This window comes from Myotis nattereri (assembly GCF_964212035.1).
Source record: "Myotis nattereri genome assembly, chromosome: 15".
Taxonomy (NCBI): domain Eukaryota; kingdom Metazoa; phylum Chordata; class Mammalia; order Chiroptera; family Vespertilionidae; genus Myotis; species Myotis nattereri.
Window position 1 is genome coordinate 30,122,185 of NC_138090.1, and position 21,056 is coordinate 30,143,240.

At 52.1% G+C, this 21,056-nt stretch overlaps 1 protein-coding gene and 1 long non-coding RNA gene across 3 annotated transcripts in view; both read right to left on the reverse strand.

Moving 5' to 3' along the window:
* CBFA2T3 (CBFA2/RUNX1 partner transcriptional co-repressor 3) overlaps positions 1–21,056 on the reverse strand; it is a 152,128-nt gene that overhangs the window by 111,970 nt on the left and 19,102 nt on the right. The window lies entirely within an intron of this gene.
* LOC308531477 lies at positions 1,620–7,967 on the reverse strand. Its single transcript, XR_013996923.1, has 5 exons — positions 7,383–7,967; positions 6,651–6,748; positions 6,351–6,473; positions 5,032–5,150; positions 1,620–2,015 (listed from the first exon to the last, which is right to left on the reverse strand). It is a non-coding gene; the product is annotated as an uncharacterized lncRNA (long non-coding RNA).

Genomic DNA, 21,056 nt, shown 5'->3' on the forward strand with positions numbered 1-21,056 from the left:
AAAGAGGCAGGCATGGGGAGAATCCCATCAGAGCTGCTGTGGCCTGGACCCTGTGGTGCCAGAGAGGGGAGACTCTGATTCTGGGCTGGTTACGGTAGCGCTGACAGATGGACATGGAACCTGAGTGGTTAGAGTGACACAGAGGTGGTGGGAGGGGGACTGCCCAGGTGAGATGGGCTGGGAAGGGGGTAGGTTCAGGAGCTCACCTGCCTGATCAGTTGGAGATGCCTGTGGCCTGTTGTGAGATGGCCCCGCAGCAAGCTCAGAGCGGCTCTGGTCCTGGGCGTAAGGGTGGGAGTTGCCAGGGGAAGGTGGACTCTAAGCCACAGAAGAAGTAGGTGCAAATGTGAGGGAAGAGACCCAGGGACCGGGTGCTGGACTTTCCAAAGATTTGGGGCCAGCAGAGAGGCTGTGGGGAGAGCGTGGTGTCCTGACGGCCAGGTGGCAAAGGTGTTGTTAGAGAAAAAGGAAGAAGAAAGGCCAGCGAATGTGGACAGGGGCTCAGGAGGAGGGGCAGCGGGGCCTGGCAGCGCACCCTCTCCAGCCGGCTGGCCTCTCAGCCATTGGCCCCAGCTGAACTCCCCCGGGGCGGGCTCCCCACCTGCAGAGCCCGAACCCATCCCATAGCTCTGACGCCTTGGCTCTAAAAATAGATGCCACCTGGGAGAGTAGACAGATGGGAAGCCATGTCCCTGGCTCACAGCTGGCCGGCCTGCCAGCTCGCTTCACTGGCACTGGGCTGGGCAAGCCGGGGCTGACTCTCATGTGGCCTGGTGCATCCCAGCATGTTCCTGGCAGAGGAGGAGGCTGACAACATGGTGTGCCAACCCCAGGGGTAGCCCCAGCCTCACCCCTGCTGTCCATATCCCAAGATGGAGCATGAACCTTGATGCCAGGCTACCCAGCCTCACGGCAGCCTTTCTGCTCACTGCACACCTTGGGCAGGTCCTGTGATCTGTCTATGCTTCTAGATCCTCCAGGTAGTGCCCACCCTGTGGGGTTGTGTGAGAATCTGGGAGTTAAAATGTGCCATGTGTCCAGCGAAGGCTGGGGCGTGTAGAGCTCAGTGAGGCCAACCCAGTGTCACCTTCATTCTCTCAGCTCTAGGGACCTGCCCTCTACTGGACTGCCTGTGTCCCCCTCACGGCCTCCCAGCCCCAGCTCAAAGTCCTGGGAGGCCTTTGATGGCACCTCTAATGACTGCTCCCTGGCCTTCCCCAGACAGGACTGCAGCTCATTCTTGCCCGTGACTCCAAGGACCCCTGCCATCTCTGGGAAAGGGGACTCATCCTGTTTTGTTAATGTCAGGCGTGGCCACATGGCATTTTGGCCAGTGGGATGTGGAGGGACTGATGCTTGCCACATCTGAGCAGCAGCTCTGGGGGTTTCCAAGGGTTTCCACCACCAGCTCACTGTTTTTCCTTTATGTGAGAAGTGAATGTCACCGTGAGGCTGGTTCTGTGACCTGGAAAGAGAAGAGCCACAGCCAACCTGCTGTTGCCTACACATAAGGTGAGGGAGAAGTGTGTGGTTGGAAGCCACAAGCTCAGGGGGCTGTTTGTTACCAGGGCAAAACGAACGCATACACCAAGCAGTATGTTGCCTCGTTGCACTAACACTTGTTAAAATCAACTTTATTTCAGTGCAATTTACATACAGTCAAAAGCACACATTTCTCTAGTCAAGATAGAGGACATCTCCGTCACTTCAAACCTCCTTAGAATCAGCCCCCATTCAATCACAGGTCTGATTTCTATCATTATGAGATCATGTTAATCGTTTTTGGAGCTTTTCGTGAGCAGAATCATCTGGTGTACCCTGGGAGCATCGGCGTTTTTAGAGAGGCGTCGGCACTGTGTCACCAGTTACTTCTCTGTTGCTGAGCAGTGTCTCAGCGTTCGAACACAGTGGGGTTGTTCACACACTAAGTTGTTTCCAGTTTTTCACTGTTATGAATGAGCGGGGCTGCAATGAATACTTGTACCTGTGCATTTTATTTTCTTTCATATATATTCCTGTGAATAACGTTGCTGGTTATATCACAGGTTTCTTTACTTTTGTAAGAAATTTCCAAACTTTTCTCAAGTGGTTGTCCTAATTTTACATTCCCACCAGCACACAGGAGAGTTCAAGTAGCTCCACGTCCTCACCAATGTCTGATATAGTTAATTTAAAAAAAAAAATTTTGGCCCTGACTGGTTTGGCTCAGTGGATAGAGTGTCAGCCTGCGGACTGAAGGGTCCCAGGTTCGATTCCGGTCAAGGGCATGTACCTTGGTTGCGGGCACATCCCCAGTAGGGAGTGTGCAGGAGGCAGCTAAATCAATGTTTCTCTCTCATCGATGTTTCTAACTCTCCCTTCCTCTCTGTAAAAAAATCAATAAAATATATTTTAAAAAAATTTAATTTTGATCTTTCTAGTAAGTGTGCAGTAATAGCCCGTTAGTGTTTTAATTGGCAATTCCCTGGTGATATTGTATGAACTTATAGGTCCTTTGTATGTTTTCCTTTACTGAAGTGTCTTAGTGTTCGGGCCACTTTTTACTGGGTTGTTTGTATTTTTATTATTGAGCTTTAAGAGTTCTTTATAAATTGTCAGTGCAGGTTCTTGCTGTATGAGTCCTATGCTTATTTCCCCCTTGGCTTGCTTTTCTGTTTTCTTAATGGTGTCTTTGACGAGTCAAGTAAAGCAGGTGGCTTTACCTTTGATGGATCCGATTTCCTGTTTTTCTCCCACAGTGAGTGCTTTTCGTGTCCTAACTAAGGAATCGTGGCTGGTAGGTTTTTCTCCTGTTTCCTTCCAGAAGCCGAGTGCTGTTTGCCCTGACAAATCGGCCTCTGCCCCATTTGCATGAGCCTCCTTCCGATGGTGCCAGGCTCAGGCGGGGGCTGCATTCCCACATGGACACCAGTCATCGCAGCTCAGCGGCTTGTTAAGGAGACCTCCTTTCCTACGAGCTGTCTGCGCCTCTGTGAGTGACAGTGCGGGCATTGCTCACCCCCCCTCTTCCCCGCACCGCCCAGCCCTGGGCCTTCCTCATCATGTCCCAGTGTCCACGCCCCACGTGAAGAAGGGTGTTCAGCAGCCTGGGCCTGGGCTCTCTTGCCCACTGGAGGAGTGTCCTGGGGTTGCGGTAACAAAGGAGCATAAACTGGGCAGCTTAAGACAACAGAAATGTCTTCTCTCACAGCTCTGGATCCAGAAGGCCTTTGGGTGAACCAGGTGAGTGGCCGTGGGGGCCTGGTCTGGACTCAGGCCCCAGAGATGGAGCTTCTGGGTTGACCCAGGAGATATTTGCAGGTGGAATCACTGGGGCCTGTCACTGCAGGCAGAGACTGCGACAGGAGGCTGGGTGGGGGGAGGTCTGGGCCAGAAGGCTGGAGTTGTGTCCCTAGCAGGCCAGGGAGAAAGGAGTTGGAAAGGTCTGGAAGTACGGTCTGGTTCTGCGAGTGAGGGGCAGAGAAGGGAGAGTCTAAGGGTGTTAGTTAGCCAGGGAGCCCCCATGGGTCAAACAGGTTGAGGAGGGAAGGAAAGGGCCATCCCTGGGGTTGGGGTGAAGGGCACGTGGGAGGTGGGTGTGGGGGAAGGGGAGTAGTGCGAAGGCTCCAGGGAAGATCAGGCAGGTTTAAGTTTAGCTAGAAGAGCAAAAAGCCCCAAATCGCAGCAGATTGGCCAGGGCTGGAGTCTGTACCCCGGCTGGGAGAGAGGGAGAAGCCCCCAGGTTTCCGCTCCCCATCTTTGGTGAGGGGTGTTCCTGGGGGAGGGGGAGGAAGGAGGCTGAGGCAGGTGAGTGAAGCTGTGAGTTGCCCTCCCTGGCCTCTGGGTGGAGCTGTGTTTGGGGCCCCTTGCAGTTTGGACAGCTCATTCAAGTCCTGGCTCCCACTAATGATGTGAGTGACAAGGGAATGCAAGCACTTTTTATCAGTTAATGAGGGCTTTTCATTTGGTGGCCTAACCGCCTCTGGTAGCGGAGCCCTGGCCTTTCCCCAGGAGGCCGAGGCTGGCCCTGTGGCTCTGCTTGTCCTGACAGGTGAGCATCTTCCAGCTCTTGGCCTTGGTGTTTCTGGCTGCACAATGGGGTGATGACAGTGTCTCATCTGTGCTGGTTGCAAGGAAACACCAACGGGATGGCCGTGCAGTCCTGGAGGCTGTCATGGCCCATCGACACTCTTGCCGGGCTATGAGAGGCCTGTTCCGGCTGTGTTGTCACAGCCCTGTGTGACCGGGACATCCTTTAGCTTCCTCAAGCCTTTTCCAGCTCCGCCCGCCCCCCCACCTCCAACCCCCCAGCTCTGAGCCTGTGTTTCTGGGCTGCCTGACCTGCCCTTCCACCACCCAGTGCCCTCTGGGTGTGGGACCCACATGTGAAGGAAAGAGGAATCTGGTTGGGACAGCTCCCCCAGACCTCCAACTTCAGCCTCTCTGGGACCCCAGTGAGTGAACCCAGGAATACTCATTGTTTTTGACCTGCCTGCTCTCTCCTTCACCTGTCTGCCATCCTAACTAGATGGAAAACTCCCCAAATGGTCCCCCTCCCCCCAGGGACACCTGGGCCTAGGCTCAAACATTTCCCGCCCCTATCCTCCAGGGAGGGCGGGGGGAGTTGAAGGGGAGGGTCCTTCCCCTCTAGCCCAGGTGTTTTTCTCTCTCTTTTTCAAATATATATATCATTGACCGGCTGCCTCTGCACACACCCCACTGGGGATCAAGCCCACAACCCAGGCATGTGCCCTGAGCAGGAAATGAACCATGACCTCCTGGTTCATGGATCGACGCTCAGCCACTGAGGCCACCAGCCAGGCCCAGGTGCTTCTCTCTTGCTCTGAGTATCCCATTCCTCCCCCCGAGATGCAATCACCTGAGGCCCCATGAGAGTAGCCCTCATACACCCCCCCCCCCCGCCCCCGCCTGGTCCAGGAGTGCATGGGGGGGGGGCGGTCCTGGTGATGGGCAGGCCTGGAAGAGGGGGCGTGACCCCACACTGTGTGGTCTCCTCAGGCGACTGGTGGGAACAATGGCTCAGCCAAGTACCTCTGGGGCTCCTGGTGATGAGGCGATGCATCATTTCCAGCCTTGACCTTTCTCTATTCAGTGACAGAAACCACATCGATCCCACCAGCGCCCAGCCTTTCTGCTCTTCAGCATGAAACCTGGAAAATAACACGTCCCAAATGGCAGGCTGGCAGACGGCCGCCCTCCCCACGGGCTCTCTGCTCTCTGCTCTTCAGATAAACGGTAGCCATTTCCACCCCGAGCCCTTCCTGGGGCAGCCTCTAGTTGTCACACTGTTTATGAAGAAGACGCAAGGAGTCTCCACATCCCCGGAGGCGGTTCCACCCCCACAAACGTGGAGGCACTAAGTGGCTGGGGCAGGGCCATGGCGTGAGGCAGGCTGGGCTTGCTGCCGGAGCAAACTACCTTTTGTGCCTGGGCCCCCGTCACCAGCGCTCTCATGTGCTCAGGACAGACCCCTACCCTTGGCTTCATTTGCTCGTTCAGCGACTGTCACCAGCACCTTTTCGGGAGCAGCTCCAGACTTGTCGCTGCGGCTTTGGAGTGGGTCAGGATGCCATCCATCCCGCCAGGTGAGGACGGTGGGGTGCCCTGGCACTGCTGTGACCACAGACAGGACGCTTAAAACAACGGGAATCTACCCCCTCCCAGCGCTGGGGCAGTCTGAAATCCAGGCGCACAGGCTACACTCCCTCCAGAGGCTCTTCCAGCTCCTGGTAGCCCCCTAGTGTTCCTTGGCTTATGGCTGCATCCTTCCAGCCTCTGCCCCTGTCCTCCCACACCTCCCACTGTGTGTCTAAATCTCTCTCTTCTCTGATAAAGGCCGGAGCCCTTGGATTTGGGGCCATCCTAACCCGGGATGATCTCACCTTGAGATCCTTGACTTCATCAAATCTCCAAAGACCCTTTCTCCAAACAGGGGTATGGACATATCTTTTGGGGAAACTATGCAATCCAGTGCAGGGGCATTGATGACACTCAACCAGGCACAGAGAGGCTGGGCCCTCACCGTGAGCTGCTGCACACACTGTCTCCCTTCACTGAGTAACAGGGATATGACCGTCCAGCCTCACACATGAGGGAGGAGACACAGGCAAGGCGAGCGGACGTTGGCGGAGCCCCCCTCGGCGCCAGCCCTGTGCCGGATGGAGACCGTCTCCGAAGGCCCGGCCACGCTGCAATTCCTTTCTCTGTCACGAGTTGCCAGCTCGGAGCAAAGTGACTGTGACTGATAACCTCTCGGAACCTCAGCTTCCTCATCCGGGAAAGGGAGATAATCAGAGCTCCCCCAGATCCAGATCCGAGGTGGTGGTGGAGGGACGGAGGCTTGAACTCACCTGTTCCTCAACCGTGACAGGCTCCTCTCAGGAACAGGCTCCCAGGACCCTCCTCCAGGGCTGTGGGTTAAGGCACCTTGTAACTAATCCCTCACCATCAGGGCTGGGCTGGGAATCCAAAATCTGGGTGAGGGTGAAGATAGGCAAAGTGGGGGGTCTTGGATCTGGAGGGTGTGAATCACTTGGGAAGGAATTCACAAAAAGAGGGAAGCAAAATGTAGACAGGAGAAAGGCAGCTGGGAGTGGGAGAAGCGGGAGACGGAGGGCCAGGAGGGCAGAGGTGGGACGGGAGCCCCTCACCTCTTCTCCCCTGTCCCAGCCTGGCTGAGGGGCAGGGGCGGCAGAAAGATGTAAGCAACCATCAGCCTTGCCTTGCCTTGGTGCAAAGAAAATATTCCCTGAAAGACATTAAAATGAAGTAAATAAAAGTGATAAAAATGGAAATATCAAGGCAGCAACTTCTTCTCTTCTGATTACAAAGCAGGCAGCGGGAGGCGGGGTGCGGGCCCTGGCAGACGCAGCTGCAGCAGCCGGGCTGGCCTGATAAGGGCCCGGCCGCCTGCGCCCGAGAGATAAAGCTGGTGCCATGCTGCCTGTCCTCAATCCCGCCTGGCCATCAATATTCACACGGCCCGACCAACTGGCGTTGCAGATAGATTAAATATAGACTGCTGCTGCTATGACCGGGACCTTATTAATCCGCTTGCAGGCATTTAAATGCTGTGGAGAACAGAGTTTAGAGTGCAGCGTCCAGAGCTCTACACTTCCTCACTTTCTTTCCTTTCCACCCGCCTTGGCCATTGTCTCCATGTCTCTAGCTTCACTTGGAAGTAAAGTTCCCAGATTCAGGTGGAGGTACCAGGATTGGGGGGATGGGGGTCCACACACCTGACAGGTCACTCCTATCTGGGGAGGGAGTTGAGTGACATCCCAGTCAGGGTCTTAGGGGGCTGAAGTCATCCCGGAAGGAAATGGCTTGACTTTGGCACCAGGGACCCTGCAGCCCATGGGTGGGGGCTGGGGCAGCCTCACCCTTCTGAGTCCTTTGTGTGCGGGGTGTGGCCTTTTCCTCCCGAGCTGTCTGCCCGCTGACAGAGACAAAGCTGAACAAACAACCACACAAACAAATTACAATGACGGGAAAGGGAAAGTAAGGAACGTGGCCAGGGCAGAGTGTGGGCTGTGCAGAGAAAGATGCCCCACTCTGCTCGGATCCCTCCGTGGCTCGCACCTCCCTTAGCGAGAAGCCCAAGCCCCCACCCCCACCTCAAGGCCTGGTCTCCTCTCTTAGCCTCTAGTGCATTTGTGTTTTGGGTTGTGTGTTTTCTTTCTCATTTTTTTCTTTTAATCTTTATTGCTGAAAGTATTGCATAGGTCCTCCTTTTCCTCTCCCATTAACCTCTTCCAGCCCGCTCCCGTCCTCCCCCGCCCCCCAGGTCCTCACCACCCCATTGTCTGTGTCCTCGGGTCTGCATATGTGCAGACTGCACTTGTTTTCTAATGCCAGGCTCGATCTGCACAGGCCCTTTGCACAAGCTGCATTGCCTCTTAGGAGCCTTCCTCCAGGTGTCTACTCAGCTCCTTCCCTCGCCTCCTTCGAGTCTCTGCTCAAATGCCGTCTCTTCAGAGAGGCCAGGCTTGGCAAGTGGCAAGAGGAGGGAAAGGACCTGCAGGTAGAGGAACTGCCTTGTGCAGAGACCCCAAGGTGTCTAATGTGGTGGCTGGAGAGGGAGAGAGAGAGAAAGAGAGAGAGAGAGGGAGAGAGAGAGGCACAGATAGAAGTGCCAAGCAAACCAGGCCTCAGGCCATGAAAGACTGTGGTGGTTTTACCAATAGGAGCACATCTGGTCCTCCCAGCACAGGGCACACAGCACTCCACACTTGTGCACATGGCACCCTGACTGCACCCCAGCACACAGCACCCTGACATACCCACTGTACACCAACAAACAGCACCCTGACATACCGACTGTACACCAACACACAGCACCCTGACATACCGACTGTGCCCCAACACACAGCACCCTGACATACCGACTGTACACCAACACACAGCACCCTGACATACCGACTATACACCAACACACAGCACCCTGACATACCGATTGCACCCCAACACACAGCACCCTGACATACCGACTGTACCCCAACACACAGCACCTTGACATACTGACTGTGCCCCAGAACACAGCACCCTGACATACCGACTGTGCCCCAGAACACAGCACCCTGACATACCGACTGCACCCCAACACACAGCACCCTGACATACCGACTGTGCCCGGGCACATAGCACCCTGACATACTGACTGTGCCCCAGCACACAGCACCCTGACATACTGACTGCACCCCAGAACACAGCACCCTGACATACCGACTGTGCCCCAGCACACAGCACCCTGACATACCGACTGTGCCCCATCACACAGCACCCTGACATACCGACTGCACTCCAACACACAGCACCCTGACATACCGACTGTGCCCGGGCACATAGCACCCTGACATACTGACTGTGCCCCAGCACACAGCACCCTGACATACCGACTGTGCCCCAGAACACAGCACCCTGACATACCGACTGCACCCCAACACACAGCACCCTGACATACCGACTGTGCCCGGGCACATAGCACCCTGACATACTGACTGTGCCCCAGCACACAGCACCCTGACATACTGACTGCACCCCAGAACACAGCACCCTGACATACCGACTGTGCCCCAGCACACAGCACCCTGACATACCGACTGTGCCCCAGGACACAGCACCCTGACATACCGACTGTGCCCCATCACACAGCACCCTGACATACCGACTGCACCCCAACACACAGCACCCTGACATACCGACTGTGCCCGGGCACATAGCACCCTGACATACTGGCTGTACCCCAGCACACAGCACTCAGGCACCCAGCTCATGCTCAGTGTCTTGGTTCGAGTACCGCAGAAGCAAGCTCTCAGGTGGCGCCAGCATCCGGTAAAGTGATGGCAGGTGAACACCTGGCTGCTGTGCACTGAAAAGGCAAGCGACAAAGGGAAATGGCAGAGCACCGGAGCGTCTCCACACCAGTGAACGCTGGTTGAAGCCCAGCCTCAGTGACAGCTGTTGAGTGTATGGACGAGATGGTCCTACCAACTAGCACCAAAGAAAAGAGGCTAAAGCCGCTCTGCACAGCTCCTCCAGGCAGCTCCCATCCTCGTCGCCCCCTCCCCGTCATGCTTCTCTCCAATTACAGCTCCTGGATTCTGCTGTCAAACCCGTCATAACCAGGTTTCCATGGGGTGGACAGAGGGAGGAGGGGGGACTGCCTTTCCCTAAAACAAAACACCAAGTTCCCCTGGCCGAACAGATGGGACCTGGGAGGGAGGCCAGAGGGTCCCAGGCTCTGTCCCCAGGGTACTCTTCTTCCAGGCGAGGTTCTTCCAACATTGGCAGCAGGGCTTTATAGCAGCATGGTCTGTGATATTAACTTGTGTGCTAAGACCAATATTTTGAAAACTATTCATATGCATTGTACATGGAGAAAGTAAATAGTGTTTGTGAAGCTTTGTTTAGGGGGATGATGTGTGAGTATAAGGATTGCCAACACTGCTCACTCGCCACCCTCACTCTTCTCTTGCTTTCCACGTTCACTTGTCCGTGCGCACAGAGGTTCTGTGAGCTGGGCACTGGCATCCCCTCCATCCCACAGCTGAGGAAACTGACGTGCAGGGAGGTTAACTGCACATGGTCAGCTGGGAGCTTGGAGTCAGCTGGCTCCATGCTCCAGGTTGAATGTACCCAGATAGGCCCCCTCCCTTCTCTGAACCTCCATTTCCTTGTCTGTAAGTGGGTATAACCCCAAAGACTTCACAACAAGGACGCTGTGAGTGGTCAGCAGGGCACACACTCGAGGATGGGCACTGCTGCTTTAGACCCCCCTGCAGCACTGCCCTGTGCCCCCGCCTCCTGGACCCCAGTGGCAGACAGGGCGAGGCCTCCTCTGGGCTGAGCCGGTACCAGCCAGCACATTCAAAAAAAAAATTTTACAGAACACAAAGAGAAAGGACATAGGAACAGTCAAAGTCCCAATTCCCCTAACTCTCCAGGCACACGTGGTGGTTATGAAGAGCCCACCACACCCTCAGGAGCAGCAGACCCTGCACATCAGTGCAGCTGGCCTCTGGCCAGGGGGGGCATTTCTCCCCACACCCGTCCTCATAGCTGCTCCTCATCACATCGACTCCAGTGCCATCGCTCCCCTCCCTGGAGGCTGCTCTGCTTCTGCATCTGGCTTCATTCATAAGCAAATGCCAACTCACGCAGATCCGGAGCTCCTAGTCAGCAGAAAGCTCTGGGCAAATATCAGCAATCATTAATAATCATTAATGAGAATTATAATGGGCAGGTCTCTCTTGAGAGTGGGCGCCCAGTGGGCACAGGGAGCTGTGGCTGACCGCCCCCCCCCCCCCCCCGCCCCGCTCTTTATCACAGTCTGGGCTGTGGCTGCTTCTGTGTGGTTGGGACAGTCCATGTGGTTCTGGGACAGACCCGTCTCCTCTACAAGGTGTGGCTCTGATGGACAGGTGGCAATAGTGTTTCCAAGTTTAGGGTGTGGCTGGGTGAGCTGGTATCTAGAATTGGCTAGCATCCCACCTTTCTCTAAGCCTTGCAAGGAAGACGCATGAACTGGGGGGTCTGTGTGGTCGATGTGAGCCCTGGCTCCTCCTCTTTCAAGCTGTGGGACCCTGGACCAGTCACCTCCTGCTCTGAGTCTGTTTCTCAGTTTTCTCATCCGCAAAATAGGCACAACAGTGCCGACCTCACAGGCCTTTATGGGGCCTACATGGGCTAACATGTGGTGCAGGCAGTGCAACCGATAAGGAGGGGTCACAGGTTTCTGTTGCAACCCCAGCCCTGTTGCGTTGGCCAGGCCTGCCCAGGGAATGACAAGCAGATGCATGCCTGGGAGCAGAGGTCCTTCCCGAACTGCACCTCTGGCCATGGTGCTGAACCGTGGGACATGTGGGCAATGCTGCTGCCCTACCCAGGCGCCACATCCAACCATTCCAGGCAGCTTGAGCCAGGTGAGAGGCAAGAAAGTGTCAGGAAGGGTGGGAGAGCAGGGGAAATACCGAGAGCCAGAAGGAGAACAGGAAAGAGAGACACAGAGAGATAGTGGCAGAGAGAGATATAGATAGTGGCAGAGACAGAGAGATAGTATCAGAGAGCGACATAGAGAGATAGTGGCAGAGAGAGACATAGAGAGATAGTGGCAGAGAGAGACATAGAGAGATAGTATCAGAGAGAGACATAGAGAGATAGTGGCAGAGAGAGACAAAGAGAGATAGTGGCAGAGAGACAGACAGAGGTGGGCTGAGAATCAGACAAGGGGGCCTTCAGTGACCTGTCACCAGGACAGAAGAGGAACTCCTGTGTTGATGTCATTTTTCAACAGTCATGGTTCCTCTGGAGGATATATTTCATATGGTTCTTGCCACAATCCTCCTTCCAGGTGCTCCACGCGTGGTCCCCCAGCAGGCCTGTGCAAGAATCCCACAGAGCTCAGCCAGAGAAGCAGACCCATTGTGCATGTGTGTGCGTGTGTGCACATGCACGGTGTGTTGTTAGAGGTGTGTGTGTGTGTGTGTGTGTGTAAATATAAGATATAAGATATGTATGGATTCATGACAGTGAGTTGACTAAGTTTGGCATCTTGTTAAACAGCTACCTAGGGCTGTTGTCTGAAGAAAGGTCTCTGAGAAGTGGGGGAAGGAGAGCACACGCCATCCCAAGTGTGAGCTGGAACCCCAGGAGGACAGCCCCAGGTCTCATGCTTGTGCCTGTGACCTGAGAGTGGGGAGGCCCCTCAGGGAATGCTTGGCCCAGGGAGGGAACGTGGGGCAGCCCATTTCCCAGCCCCACTGCTCCCAGCCCTGGGCCCCTGCCAGTCCCCAGGGAGCTTTGGTGGGACCACAGTGGTCCGTGGCAGGCCCGGCTCCATCTCTTCATCCCCGCCCGGGCCAAGCCTCCAGCCCAGAGAGACGTGGAGAGATTCTCAGATCAGGAAACCGCTGGGGAGAGCTTTAAAAAATGCAATTAGAGGGAAAATAATTAAATCCAATTAAAAACAAGCCATGAGGGGAATTCTGGGGACTCCTGGCCGGCTGCTATTTTCTACTGCTTTTCCACTGAACGCCCAGCCACTCCACCCGCCCTTGGCAGCCTTCCCATTGCTCACCGGTGGGACTTTTAAGGTGGAACAAAAGAGGTCAGGCACCCACAACACCTGTGCTTCACTGTCCACGTCCTGCCCCCCACTGTCCTTTCCTGCCTCCTGGGTCACCTCCATGTCACCCCTTCTCCCGTTGGGGTGCCTAGTGAGTCCTGCTCTCCCCCAGTCAATCTGAAAGCAAAGAAAGCATCTGAAATGCATTCAGTCAGGGCTGCCTCTCCTCTGAGCTTGTGACCTTCATTCTGTGGCATCAGAATGAAGGTCACAATAATAACCTGGGAGCTTGTTAAATGGATTTACTGGCCCCAACCCATCCTGGCTGGTGGATCTTGCAACTGAATTTATAGGAAGCCCCAGGCAATTCTGGTGGCTGGTGGTCCTAGTCCAGAGCCCTCCCTTCAGGGAGGATTAACCCCCGGCACAGAGAGAAAGCCTGGCCCAGGCTGCACAAGAGCCTGCAGCACTGGGATGGCCGCTGTGTCGGAAGCCCAGGCCGTGGCCAGCACCCAGGGGCAGGGTGAGAAAGGCAACAATGCCTTCTGTGTCTTAGGGCCTGCTAGGAACCATCTTGCTGGGATGGGCTTTCTCAGGAATCTGGCTGCATTCCTCCCCTGAAACATTCATTCTCAGGTGGGGCCCAGCTGTTTGCCAGGTGGGGACTGAATTCCGGGCCGAGTTCCATGAGGCAGTCTCCCCAGGGCCCAGCCCAGAGCTGGCCTGTGTCAGTGACACGAAATTGTTCAGGGCCGTCAGTGGGACAGCCGCAGAGGGATCGGCTCCGGCCAGGGCCGTTTGTACACCCGGAGCAGCATCTGGCCCTTTGCATGACAAGCTCCTAGTCCTGGGGGCTGAGATGGAAGCCCTGCAGTGGGAGTGCTGAGGGGGCCTGTCTGCCCCCAAAGAGGCTCCAAGGTCATTGCTGACCAGAAATCTATTCTCGGAGAGAGAGCAGTGCCTGGAGGAGGCACCATTTTTATTTAAAATTTTAATATTAAATGGAGAATAAATACCAACAAGACAACAAAGGCCAAATGCTTAGCACTTTAAGGCACCCCCAAACATCCCTTCCATCCCCACTCCAGGACCTCTGTCCCCCACCTTCCAGAGACAGCTGTGCACAGACAAGCATCTGTGTGACCACATGGTTTCACATGATGCTCAAGTGTGCAAGCTTGTATGATAACATGATTCCAAGTGAGTATGAGTATGCGAGTGTGCGGGCTAAGTGCCCGTGACTGGCATCTTACATTTTATACCTGCCCAAACGGCAGCAACTACAGAACAGTGAGGCCCATTGTCCCTGGTGGTCACGCTCATGGAGGGACAGGAGCCCGCCCACCCCCAAAGGTCCTGAGCTCATTCCCAGAGGTGTCTGGGGCAGAAGTTTATTTTGTGTTTTTAACTTCTCAGATACTCTCAGCATCCAGTCAGTACCGAGAACCCCACGGTGAAACCCAGTTGTGTGACTTGCCATTTTTCCTTTGACATGTCTAGTTCTGTTTCTACAATTCTCTTGAACATGAGATTGTTGTTGTACTTAATCCATAGTCGTTCCTCAGTGATGACATTTGGGGTGTTCTCTTTTCTCTGCCTCCACAAACATGCTGTATACCATGGAGTTTGTGGGTCAAAGGGCATTTGAATTGAAAATCCATTTGGGTATTGTCTTTTTATGTCTTCATTGGGGGAGAATACAGCATAAAGTCTTGCACATTGGAAAGAGGGTGAGCATCTTCTTGCTTGTACACAGGAAAGTTGTATTGTGTTAGTTGGGAGCATGCTTGACTATTATTGTTGCTACTTGAAATTCAAGTCTGAATCAAAGGATGGCTTTTGAGCCATCAAAAGGTGGACTAGGGAAGATATTGTAGATCTGCTCAATTCCACCATCTTTCTATTTGGAGAGACTAAAAGCTAACATATGGTTCTGGACTCCCTTGCAGCTAGCTTTCTGGATGCAGATGAGGCCCCACTAACTAGCTGTTTTCACAGAAGTTGGACAGGCCCTGGTGGTAAGCAAAATCGTGAAACATGACTACAACCAGGACAAGTGGACAGAGTCTTACACACACATGATACACACACATACATACCACACAAACTATACACACATAGGCACACATACACACCACATCACACATAGACATATACTCACACTTAGACACACCTACACACCACATATACACTCACACACATTATACAAAGATATACATGCCACATATACCACACCATACACATAAATACACACTCACACATTCACACCACACCGTACACACACACCACACCTTGCACTCCCCTGGGGGCTTCTGCCCAGCGTCTGGGCTGCACAGTCTTGGTGCTGGGCTTTGGTGATTGTCCCCTTGCAAGGAGCTCCCCCTGCAAAGCCTTCCTCTGTCCTGTAGGGTCTCGGGTCTTAGGACTGGGTCTTAGGACTGCATCAACATGGGGTGGGGATGGCAGCTGGGCTTGGTCCACCCACATCCTGGGACCTGCCCAGAGGCCCCTTCTGGCAGCCCACCTCCTGTCCCCCAAACTCAGACCCCCTCTATTGTGGGCCTGAAGGTAATGGTCTCCCAGAGCCTTCAAGGCCCCACCCCCTTCTCTGCCCCCTCCCCACTCCCCCTTCCCACTGCGCTTGAGGCTGGCTCCTCCACGCATCAGATTCCCATGTTTGGTAACAGCTGGCTGAGCTTAATTAAGCCCCACAGTGCTGGTTCCACCTGGCAAGGAATTAACAACAATAACAAAATAGCAAACATCTGAGGAGGGGTGTAAAGAGGCAGGCGGTGGGGTGAGGGCCTCCTGAGGCAGCTCTCAGGGCCTCTCTGTCCCCAACCAACCAGTCCTAGATATCTTTTGTGCTGGCATGGTGGCCTTGGTCTGCAGGTGCCTCCATGTCCTCACTGTGCAGGCAGCAGCCTCACTCCAGAGATCTCAGGTCTTAGGAGCTGGGGTCTCTGTATCAGTAGGGGCTGGTTGTGGCAGCTGGGCCTGGTCCACCCACATCCTTGGACCCTGAAGAGGGCCAGCTTTGGGAGGCTCCATAGCGTGCGGGGTCCCTGTGTGGCTGTGCATGGCGTGGCAAGTTCCCACCAGGATCCAGGCAGAATGACACGTGAGCTGTGGTGGAGACCCCATGCACCGTGTTTCAGGAGTGGGGAGGGTGGGCGCTGGATTTTCAGTGGAAATCAGAGGGCTTCCCTGATGATGTTCTGGGCCTCCGTAAGGGGGTGAGGGCAAAGGCAGAGCCAGTGGAGGGTCCGGAGCAGGGGCTGGGAAGAGCCACAGAGCCAGCAGTGTCCCTGGACAGGCTCATGGCCTTGGGAGCCATGGATTCTTTTGCTCGTGGATCTGGTGCTCTTCAAAGGTGGATCTGCGAAGGTCTGAGTCCCAAGCTGCAGGGCTGGAGTTGCAGGGAGACTCGCCTGACTCACAAGCTAGTGCTCCATTCACAGCAACAGATATACTTATCACTTCCCCAAGGTGAGAGTAGGGCTCCCCCAGGAAGCAGGCTCAGGTGACTCCAGAGAGGAGAACCAGCAATGAGGACGCACCCGGGGAAGGCACTTTCCAGGAGACTCAGTGCCGGGCAGGACTGGTTAGTGAATTGTGAGGTTCACCTCAGATTGGTTTCTTTAAAAATGTTATTCATAACTTGTCATACATTGGCTTCCAAAAGGAGTCTGGGACACGCAAGAAAATGAGAGAATTGTGCAAAGTGGCAAGTTGATTGCATAAATTATTATACTCCAAATCAGTCTGAAGTTGTATCCTGAACTTCCTGGCACCTAAGGCAAGAAGGGAGGCAAGAAGGATGTGTTAGCTATAAATTGATGTTTGTATGTTCAGATTTTCCAGAAAATTGCAGGAAAGGAAGGAGCTTTCAAGAGAAAGCCATGAAAGGCCTGGGATGGGTCCCCCCTTCTGACCTCAAGAAAATCAATTGACCTGCTTAAAGCAGGAATAATAATAATGTCACCTGCTCCCTGGGCAGTGGGCAGGCTCAGGAGCACAGTGCAAACTATAAGATGAGCATGGGACTGTCAATATAATGGTTACTGTATTACAGTAAGTTCCTGAGAGCAAGGACGTTGTAATACCTCCTGGTCAGGTCAACCACCTGTCGTCCTTGTTTTTGCAAATCAGCCTTGGTCTGTGCCCATTGTCCAGATGTAACTAGCAGGAGAACCCCCTTTCACTCTCTAAGTGTCCTGTCTTGGAGGATAAATTTTATGGTCAATATATCCTATATAATAAAAGCCTAATATGCTAAGTGTCTGGTCAACCTGTCAGCCATTCAACCAATCAAACCATAATATGCTAATGATATGCTAAGGCCACTCGCTTGCTATGGTGTGCACTGGCCACCAGGGGGCAGACGCTCCAACCAGTAGGTTAGCTTGCTGCTGGGGTCCAGCTGATTGGGACTGAGCGTGACAGGCCAGACACGTCCTGGAGCCCTCCTGTGGTCCCTCCCTGGCTGGCCAGCATCTGTGTCCCTCCCAGGCCCTGATCATGCACCGGTGGGGTCCCTCGGCCTGGCCTGCACCCTCACGCAATCTGGGACCCCTCAGGGGATGTCGGAGAGTTGGTTTTGGCCCAATCCTGCAGGCCAGGCCGAGAAACCCCACTAGTACACGAATTCATGCACTGGGCCTCGAGTATATTTATATTTTATTACTAATCCTATATAATAAAGAGGTAATACGCAAATTGACCAGCACACTCTCACGCAAGATGGCTGCCCCCATGTGGTCACAAGATGGCTGGCAGGGGGGGCAGTTGTGGGCAATCAGGCCAGCAGGGGAGGGCAGTTAGGGAGATCAGGCCAGCAGGGGCGGGCAGTTGGGGAGGACCAGGCTGGCAGGGGAGGGCAGTTAGGGGTGACCGGGCCAGCAAGGGAGGGCAGTTGGGGGCAACTGGGCTGGCAGGGGAGCAGTTAGGCGTCGATCAGGCTGGCAGGGGAGTGATTAGGGGGTGATCAGGCTGGCAGGCAAGCGAGCGGTTAGGAGCCAGCAGTCCTGGATTGTGAGAGGATGCAGGCTGGGTTGAGGGACACCCCCTGCCCAGTGCACGAATTTTGTGCACTGGGCCTCTAGTATATTAATAAAATGGGGCCTCTAAGCTCTAGGAGCATGTGTTATGAAAGAGTCACAAGACACAGTCCAGTGAACAAGCAGGGATGTTGTCCAAAAGATGTCACTTTGAAGACGTAGGTTGATTCCTCAGCTCACAGGGACCTTTATCCTTTGTCTCCAGGGCTGGGAGTGAGAAGGAAAAGAAGTGAGTCCTGGCAGGTGTGGCTCAGTGGTTGAGTGTTGATCCATGAACCAGGAAGTCAGAGTTTGATTCCTGGTCAGGGCACATGCCTGACTTTCAGGCTCAATTACCAGTAGGGGGCATGAAGGAGGCAGCTGATCAATGATTCTCTCCAATCACTGATGTTTCTATCTCTCTCACCCTTCCTCTCTGAAATCAATAAAAATATTTTTTAAAAAAAAAAAAAAAGGAAGGAAAAGAAGTGGGAAGCAAACTCTGGGCAGCTCCATGTACACTCCTTGCTGAGGGCATTTGGAGATTGCTCTCCTGTGTAACTTTGGCAATAAATAGAACTTCTCTGAGCCCCTTATCTTCTCATCTGCAAACTAAGATTGTTATGAGTGTGAGAAATGGTTAGATAAATCAGCAGGCGTAGAGCCTACGGCAGACATGGCCGAAAGTCATCGTCATCACATGCGTATTAACCTTTCCACACTTTCTTCTTCAGTAAAACCCATGACTCACCTTTCCTGGGACGGCTCCCACCCTTTCCAATGTGTGTGGGTTAATTACAAATTCATTTTGTTATCAGATATATGTCTTTTAAAAATTTATATTCCTTCTTGTGTCAGTTTTGGTAATTTATGTTCTTCAAGGGGTTTGTCCATTTCCCCTAGTTGTTGAATTTGTTGGCATTAAAATTGTTTGGGCTGGCGCCATTTTGGGGCTCAGTCCATCTGATTTCCCAGATGACCTAATACATTCATAATTCTTTTAAAAATTGTTTGTAATATTATCTTATTTCTCTTTTAATGTCTATAGGATATGTGATGATGTCCTAGCTTTCATTCCTTATGCTGAAAATTTGTATTCTCTCTCTCAGTAATCTAGCTAGTTGTTAATCTTATTAACCTTTCAAAAAACTAACGTTCGGATATTTTTCTATCATTTTTTCAATTTATGTTTCATTGATTTCTACTCTATTATATCCTTTCTTCTACTTTGAACTTAATTTGCTCATCTTTTTCTAGATTTTCAAGGTGGAAGCTTAGAGGTTTTATTTAAAACCATTAGAGTTTTTAAACACAAGGATTTAAAGCTAATTTTCATTTTAAGTGCTGCTTTGGCTATAGCACACAAATTTTGATATTTCATGTTTTCATTTCTATTTAGCTCAAAATACCTAATTTTCTTTGTGATTTGTTTTACTTGTGGGTTATTTAAAAGTTTTTTGTTTAATTTCCAAACACTTTAGAGAATTTTACAGATATCTTAGTGTAGTTGATTTCCTACTGTACTACAACTAGAGACTATATCTTGTATAATTTTTAATATATTTCCATTTACTGAGACATTTCATGGTGAATACTCCATTTGTATTTTTAAAATGTGTGTTTATTCTGCTCCTGTTGGGTGGAGCACCCCGTGAATGTGAGTCAGGTCATGTTTGATAGTGTTGTTTAGTCTTTACATTCTGGCTGATTTCCTGTCCATATGTTTCATCCATTATTGAGAGAGGAGTATTAAAATCTCCAACCATAATTGTGGCATTGTCTCCCTTTCGATCTGTTAGTTTTGGCTTCACATATTTGAAGCTCCTATGGAGTGTGTACTCGTTTATGAGTGTTTTGCCTTCCTGATGTGTTGAAAATACTTGTATTTCATCTTCATGTTTGAAGGACTTTTTTGTTGCATATGGAATTTCAGGTTCACAATTTTGTTTTTAAAGACGTCACTCTACTGCAAAGAAGTCGGCTGTATTTCTCATCGTTGTTTCCTTGTATGTGATGTGTCTGTTTCTCTCTGGTGGCCTTTAAAGTGGTCTCTTTATTCTTGGTTTTAATATGTTCCTAAGTATGGTTTTTAAAAATGTTTATGTTGCTTAGGTTTGATTGATGTAATGGGCTGATATTTTTCATCAAATTTGGGAAATTATCAGTTATTATTTCTTCAAATATTTTTTCTGCCCACTCTCTTCTTCTCATCCCGGGACTTATATATACACACAGACGGCTTGATCTTGCCCCACAGGTCACCGAGGCTCTTTGCTGGTTTTTTAAAGGATCCTTTCTCTCTGTGCTCCAATTTGGATACATTTTCTGAATCCATCTTCAAGTTCACAAATTATTTCTTCTGTAGTCTAATCTGCCGTTGGACGTACCCAGTGAATTCTTCATTTCAGGTTCTGTACTTTTCAGTTCTACATTTTCCATTAAATGCCCCCTCCCCATAGTTTCCATTCTGTGGAGAGTTTCCATCTCTTCACTCGTGTTTTTTTTGTTTGTTTGTTTTAAATCGTTCTTTTGTAATTTCAACATCTGTGTCATCTGTGGGTCTGTTTTATTGACCAGTGTTTCTTTCTATTTTCTAGTTAAAATTTCCTGCTTCCTGGATTATTTAGCAATTTTTAATTATATGCTGGACATTGTGAACCCCATTATTAAGGTATGGGTTATGTTTTGTTCTTCACAGAATGTCCAGTTTTGATCTGGTGGGGAGTTTACGAGACGTTTTGACCTGCTGGAGCTTGGTTTGGGGCTTTGTTAGGGTAGCATCAAGCAATCCCTGTTCTAGCGCTAGAATAGTCCTGCTTCTGAGTGCTGAGGTGCTCCGCGTGGTCTCTCTGCTCCAGCGTTTGGAGTGCACAGTGTCTCCCAGCAGTGTATCAACATACACACTGTACACATGCATGCACGAATGTACAAATGGATACACATGCATGCATACACACGTGAGCATTGTCAACTCACAGCCCTTCGTGGTTCTGCCGGGTCTTATGGATCCTGCCTTGCATATGCACAGCTTATGATTCAAAGACTCAGGGAACGCCATGCAGATTTCTGGGCCTCCTTTACACAGCTTCCTCTCTCTGCAAATCGCAGGCACCTCGGGACCCTGACTTCCTGTGCTTCCTCTACTTGTCGGGACCACTGCTCTATATTGAAGCTCTGCTTCCCTGTGTTGGTTTGGGAGGGGCTGGAGGTAATTGGAGCTGTCTGTTGCGCCATGTCTGAACACATTAGTAGCATGTATTTTGTCCAGCTCAATCGTCGTTTATAGCAAGAGGGTAAGTCTGATGCCCTCTGTTTCTATTGTGGCCAGAAGCAGAAGCCCACCATCTACAACCTATTGCCTTCCATTTGTGATGCCCTTTCTGCAAACACCAGTTCCATCAAAGCCCCTCTCGCTCCTCTGGACCCCATTCAGATGCTACGTCATCAGTTAC